The sequence below is a fragment of the Phyllobates terribilis genome, unplaced genomic scaffold (assembly GCF_046119375.1).
Source record: "Phyllobates terribilis strain yellow unplaced genomic scaffold, ASM4611937v1 Scaffold_52__1_contigs__length_9100884, whole genome shotgun sequence".
NCBI lineage: Eukaryota > Metazoa > Chordata > Amphibia > Anura > Dendrobatidae > Phyllobates > Phyllobates terribilis.
This window is the reverse complement of record NW_027362812.1, coordinates 5,418,924-5,426,349: the sequence shown is the minus strand read 5'-3', so window position 1 is coordinate 5,426,349 and position 7,426 is coordinate 5,418,924. Positions and strand designations below refer to the sequence as shown.

At 43.0% G+C, this 7,426-nt stretch overlaps 1 long non-coding RNA gene across 1 annotated transcript; it reads right to left on the bottom strand.

Annotated features, from left to right (window-relative positions):
- Positions 1-2,584: 2,584 nt before the first annotated feature.
- Positions 2,585-7,156, bottom strand: LOC141191751 (uncharacterized). The gene is made up of 3 exons (XR_012265456.1): positions 7,095-7,156; positions 6,932-7,013; positions 2,585-2,644 (listed from the first exon to the last, which is right to left on the bottom strand). It is a non-coding gene; the product is annotated as an uncharacterized lncRNA (long non-coding RNA).
- Positions 7,157-7,426: the final 270 nt, after the last annotated feature.

Here is a 7,426-nt window from a genome sequence, read left to right as displayed (position 1 = left end):
AACAAGCCTCTTTCATCATTTATATCATCATTATAACATCATTTATATGCACCAGCACCATGGAATCAATGGCACTATATAATTAAATAATAATAATAATATATACATCTTCCCACCAGCTTGTTTTCCCTCTATCTCCTCTCTGGATCTATGAAGCCAGAACTGTCAAAGAAGAGGTGATGGTGGAGATGGAGGGGAAACAAGCAGGGGGGGAAGGCTTATATAAATGACTGGTCCCGCCGTGAAGCACTGGGCGTCTGTGCTTGGTTTGAACAGTCGTTCTCTGCTGACAGAGTCGTTTACAGAGATCTTCTTTCCCATTCCAACAGCTTGCAAACAACCCACCATGGTATGAAAAAAAAAATAGATCATCATCATCCAGCAAATGTGTCACAGCTGCCAGCAATTGGCTACTGTGGACACATCAAAGCTGTGATGATAAAAGTTGGCAGAGGAGGACCGGTAGCACGAGGTTGGCACAGACTTTTAATAAGGGAAGACTATTGGAAATCACATGAAATACAAAAAGGTCACAATCCTAAACCACATCTAAGGGTCTCACCATTTTAGGTAAAGAGATTTCAGCCACCAGAAAACTTGGGTGTCCTACAGGAGGTTCCGCCACAATCATGTAATCTGGTTTCACGGGTGAACTGATAAAAAAAGGAAGGAAGCAGTATATTGCAAGGGTACACCATCAATTTATGATCTGTTGGGGTCGATCTCTAATATAATAAAGGGGCACTGATGCTGGTAATGAGGAACAGCCCCTTTCACAGTCATTCCCTGCACATCGGCATCATGGCCTCCACTGTGCAGCGGAACGACAGCATAGATCCAGCAAAGTGAATGGGCTTAGCTGCAGTTCTCCTGCACAGTGAAAATCCGGGTAGCTGACCCACACCAGCATATTCTTTAAAAAGGGCAGCGGGGTTACTTCCAGGCTGCAGCCCCCTTATTCTTGGAGTCCAAGAAGTTGGATATCCTATATCTTTTGTAAGATGGGATTCTAAAAAAAGTAAATGCATGCATTAAACCTCAAAGAAACCCAAACCTTTCAACTTCTGAGATTAGGGACTTGCTTGGAGTTAGCTGGGAGGGTCTGTAGGAAAAAAATAAAGAACATAAAGGCATAATAGTTAAAACAAAAACAAAAAAAAACAATGTCCACATTGTTCTTGCACCATAACAAGCCATTCTGCAACTTCCCCCATCTGTTGGGTTTAACCCATCACCACGAGGAGTGGGGCTCCCCCATCTGTTGGGTATAACCCATCACCACGAGGAGTGGCACTCCCCCATCTGTTGGGTATAACCCATCACCACGAGGAGTGGCGCTCCCCCATCTGTTGGGTATAACCCATCACCTCAAGGAGTGAAGCTCCCCCATCTGTTGGGTGTAACCCATCACCACAAGGAGTGGAGCTCCCCCATCTGTTGGGTGCAGCCCATCACCACGAGAAGTGGCGCTCCCCCATCTGTTGGGTATAACCCATCACCACGAGGAGTGGCGCTCCCCCATCTGTTGGGTATAACCTATCACCTCAAGGAGTGGCGCTCCCCCATCTGTTGGGTATAACCCATCACCAAGAGGAGTGGAGCTCCCCCATCTGTTGGGTGTAACCCATCACCACGAGGAGTGGCGCTCCCCCATCTGTTGGGTGTAACCCATCACCACGAGGAGTGGCGCTGCCCCATCTGTTGGGTATAACCTGTCACCAGGAGGAGTGGCGCTCGTCATACTTTGTGTCCCTAGGGGAAATGTGGTATTATAAGATATCCAATCAATTGAATGGCCGACTATGTACTGCATGGATGAGCGAGGAACATCAGAGAAGAAGCCGTCGATGCTCAACAGCACCCTACTCTGTCGTCTTTTACAGACTGTATGCCATAGACTTGTACCTTAGAGTTGGGACTTACCCCTATTATGAATCATCGGTTTTGATTTGGTTCTGATATTCTGTTCAAAAATGGATCCCAGGAACTTCCGATTTTTCAGCATTTTCCACTCTGAAGGGAAACCATAGATGATTAACAGGGTCGGACTGGAACTGAAACTCAGCCCTGGCATGTGAGAGGACGCAGGCCCGCCCGACGCGCGTTGAATGTGAAATATTTTCATGAATGATTTGGGTATATGTCACAATAAAAATTGCTGCAAACTGCACTTTATCATCGATAAACAAAAACTGACATAATGTAAAATATAAACTTCCCTCTAGGAAAATGTTAATTTCTTTCAACTGGAGGGACGGACATATTTGTAATATAGAGCTCCAAGTTCCCAAAAACGCTATGCTTGATAGTACCAGGAAAAGCAGGAAAAGTGAATCCTTGCAGATTTGAAGCAGTTTCATGTCTATTCTTTCAGTATTTTTGCAGCGTTTCTAAAGAAAGGGAAAAAAAATCTCAAAAAACGCAACATCAACGGGATTTTCCTGCCGAGCGACACGTTTTTTGTGCAGAAATGTTCTTTCCTTTCTTTTTTGTTTATATTTTGTGTTATACACTAGTGGCCAAAATTGAGGCAACACCTTCAGTTTTTCACCATCACCAATATTTAATGGAAGTTTTCACTGACCTACTTACTTGTACACACGCCCTCTTCTGCCATATGTATTCTATGTTGGTTTATAGTGACCTGGGTGTGATGTAAGACAGATATTGTGCGATTAAAATGAGTTTTTTATATTTTAAAGCCAGTTTGTCATCAGAAGGTAAGCAATTACATGTTTTCGTTCTCAAAGTGTGTAAGCGGTTTCAAGAGACTGGTTCGATAAAGAATAAACCAGGTAGAGAAAGGAAGAAGGCTACAACTCCTCAGACTGATAGAAGAATTGTTAGAATCGCCCTAAATAACAGGGAATAAACTGCTGTTAACATCAACAAGGAGCTTGTCAACACCGGAGTGACAGTGTCTGATCGGACGGTTCGACGACGACTGGTAAACGCGGGGTTAAGAGCCAGAATACCAGGTAAAAAGCCATTTTTGAATGCCTCACAGCATCAGAAACGTCTGCAGGGGCCAAAGAACATTGTAAATGGACCATTGAACAATGGAGAAATGTTATATGGAGCGATGAGACACGCATATCCATCTTTGGCAGCGACGGTGTCCGCTACGTTCGACGACGACCTGGAGAGGACTGGTTGCCAGAGGGTACAATACCCACCATGAAGCCTCCTCTGAGTGTTATGGTAGGGGGCTGCGTGTCCAGAGATGCAGGTGGTCGGCTGCAGGTAATTGAAGAAACAGTTAATGCTGAAAAGTACATCAAGGAAGTCCTTCAGCCTAAACTCATTCCTTCGGCACGTGATGTATTTGGTGAAGGAACACCGTTTATTTTAAGATGGAGCCCCATGCCATACAGCTAAAAAATGTCTCTCTTGGTTCAAGGACAAAAATGTCCAGCTATTGAATTGGCCAGGAAACAGCCCAGATCTCAATCCTATTGAGAATCTCTGGGCTCGGCTCAAAAGAGCGGTGTCAAAACAGCGGGCTTCACACAAGCAGGAACTCACTGCAGCCATCATCAAATCATGGCTTCATATCATCACACCATCTGATTTACACAAACTGGTAGATAGCATGCCAAGTAGATGCCAGGCAGTCATCAAGGCTGAGGGCTGTCCAACTGAGTATTAACATTTAGTGTTAGATATGAAAACAGGACAAATCAATGGCTTTTCTCCCACAGTCATCTGAGTGACAATAGTCTCCAATTTGTTGACAAATGAACAAATTTCCTGCTAATATTGTGTTTCTATATGAGATTTTATTTCTACTTAAAAACTTTACTGTGAAATCAAAAACATTCATGAAATTTGTATTTGTATTCGCAAAATGCTAAAAATTCATAAATCTTGGGGGTGTTGCCTCAATTTTGGCCACTAGTGTATAGAGTTCCTCAGTATATTTATATGTTGTCCCCCATCACCTTTTTCATCTCTCCTTACAAGTATGCCTTGTATCTTAATTAAAACATGGTAGTAAGTAGCATATTAAACCCTTTTATAATGGGTAGTGTAGAATCGCTGCATATTTCAGGGTTATGCGCTCCTGAGGACTCATTAGTGCTGCCCTCCTCAGGCGAAACCTGGTTGTGACCTTGTATAATATGGGGCTAGCCGGTCTCACCTACCAGTTTGGGTCACAAACCCTTTTTCGTTTGCTTTGATGTTTTACTCATTGTTTATTACGTTTACACCCCAAATCTCTCCTAATCCTGGAGATCAAACCTATGAAAGCAATTTATGAATGATCGTAACACCTCTATGAAGGGTAATTATCATCTCCTTCATAAATATACATTTATATGTATAAATACATATGTGGTCAATGCATAGTACTGGCACATGACTTATCACTTTCCAGGACCTTACAAAGCACCAGGAACATTCATAACAAGCGGAGGAGAAGCGATTCTGGCAACTTAATAGGAAAGGATTCTTTACAGTTAGAGCAGTCAGACTGTGGAATGCCAACCACAAGATATAGTAATGGCAGATAGTATAACAGCATTTATAGAAGGGCTGGATACTTTTTTAACAAAACATGACATTGTGGGTTATAAATAATCTAGTAATAGAAAATGTATAACTTTGGAGATAGACCAAGGACATTAAAGTTAAAACTTTTTCAACCTATGTAACTATGCAAGTATGCAGAATGCACATTAGGAAAATGCTTGAAATGCAATTCCCTATAATATTATTTTACAAGTAATTTCCTCTTAATTTTCCGCTTTGTAAAGTGCTAGTTATAAGCCCAATCTATGGATCTAAAAAGTGCAAAACACTCCTGAAACACTTGTACGTATGTTCTATAATCTTTATTTCTTATGGTGCCTAAGGGAAGCCGTAATGATAAGACTCCTGCTTGGTAACAAGTGCAGTTATTTGCCTCCATAATGAAAGTGAATTACCAATGATGAAAGGGTTAATACTTGGACCCTGCATCAGTAATAGCCCTTGTAGTAACCATGACAACTATTGTGAGGGCATAAACAAGTGTCATAAAGAAGATTCCATAAAAGAATGCCGCGCTGCCATGATCAGCGCCATTACTGATGATGCGCCTGAGGACCTTGAGCTTGACCACCCCACGTAATGTGCCAATGTTGGTGTAATTTGGAGGTTCTAGCAGGGAAAGGGGTTGTCTTCTTAGACACCCCGGGGGGAAGGGAAGGTAACAGAGGGGGGGTCCCCAAAACAGGATCCCCTTCTGTTACTATGTACAAAGAGCTGCTCTTCTTTGGGAGTTCATAGATGGATCCTTGACTTTAATGGGTGATAAATTGGGAGGGGGAGAGGATACTCATCCTATTAGGGGTTATCCATAATGAGCAACCCCTGTAACCAAGTACCCAACATCTTGAGAGACGGAGCTGGATCTGTAAGGGAGAAGTGGTAGATCCACCTGGGAAATCAGATCAACTAAATTCGTTCCAGCAATAAATGTGGTGACAGATATCGCAGCCAGATCTCTCCCACATCCAGTTTATCACATTAATAGTCTATATTTGTTATGTCGTTCTCTGTAAATATGTAGAAATTCTAAAACTCCGTCATATATCGGCACTAACTCTCTAAGCCCAAGGGAAGGGCAGCCCTCCAGCCATGGTTCCCTAGAGGTTTCCTCCACAGGGGGTTTTCCTCTCCTGAGAGCTGGAGGGTGACTCTTCGTGAGTCGAGGGTTGTGCCATTTTCGGTGTCATGTAAATTTAAATAAAGTTGAGAACGTTTGACACCTAATTGCAATGATTTGTGTATTTATTTTGTATGTGTCTGATTCATTTTGTTTGGGAGTCAGGGTCCATCACACATCACTGAGTCATACGTCTGGACATCTGCCGCCAGAAGTTTTGCTCCAGGGGTTGCCCCTGCTCTGGGGAGTTTGATGGAGCAGAGAAGACAAGAATTACAGAACTCATCCTCAGAATAAGGACTTCTATTACAGTACTACAAGCAGCTTCCTCGTCTCATTCACACAGTGAGTATTTTGGGCACTAATTTACATCAGTATTTGTAAGCTGAAAACCAGAGGGGAACAAACACAGTGAAAAATAGTAACTGAAACACTTTCACCTCTTCTGTTTTGGATCCACTCCTGGCGTCTACTAACAAATACTGATGCAAAATATCGCCATGGAAGTTCCCTAAATTCTTACTGACTGATTTGACTGTTTGAGTAGCAGTCAAGCAACAGAGGTTGCAAGCGTTAAAGGAGTTTTCTGGTATCAAAAACCCCTGTCCCCCTTGCCATTTTTCTCTATCCTGAACCTGTGCTTCCTGCCCTGATCTCGGACTGTCTGACCTAGTCCTTGTCTTCGCTCTCCTGAGTCTGGTACCCTGGTACCTCCGGAATGCTGCTGCAGTCCCGGGAACTGCACTGAAGTGGTACCTGGTGTCTACCGGAGGCCCAGTCTATCCTCACCAGCAGAGGTTCTAGTGGAGACCCAGTAGACACCTAGTCACAACCCTCCCGTGGGGCAGTGGGTCCATATCCACCAGGGTTACACCCACATAGCAAATGTGGTACCAATATTCAAGAAGGGGATAACATCTGAGCCTGGAATTTATAGGTCGGTAAGTTTAACTTGTACTGTGGGCAACAACTTTGAGGGTTTTCTAAGAGATACTAACCTGGAGCACCTCAATAAGAATAACCTAAACATATGATTATGAGGGATCTGTCCTGCAAACTAATCTGAAAAGATTCTATGGGGAGGTAAGTTCAGGTTGGACCAGGGAAACTTAGTGGATGTTGTCTATCTGGACTTTTCAAAGGCATTTGATACGGTGCCATACAACAGGTTGGTACATAAAAATGTTCAATATATTATATGGTAAACTTGCTCCACGAAAGAACAAGTCCTTGTGTGGTCGATGGAAAAATCAAGGAAAAGATCAGTGATGCGGTCGTTACCTCTTGACAGCTCCATTTCGTACTTGTTCTCTAGTCCCTCCATGGCCACGGTGATAAAAAATTCCCTGAAAAGCTCATTATTCTAATAAAAAAAATACAAAGTAAGGAGCTGACACAAAGGAGAGCAGACAGCTCGTATGTCGGAATAAGCAATTGCAGTTACCGTAATTTTCTCAAAGAAGGTGCCATTAATCACTATGTCGTACGCCGAGCAGCCGCCTCTACCTGTAGGACAAAGTGCACCAGGACTTAGATACTTTGCGGTGCCGACTCAATCCATTGACCTTAGTAGGGCTGCTATGAATAAGTGGTATAAGTTCTTAAAGGGGAATCCAAGTAGTGGACAATCCCTCTAAGTCCCAAATCTAAACCAAAAAAGTTCAAAAGTCAACAACAAGATGTCAAACTTTATTCCGCAGACTGGAAGTGGACCTACCAGAACCTGTGGAGATGGCACCTTTGACCATTGAGGATTAGTAAGTTGTAATACTTGCT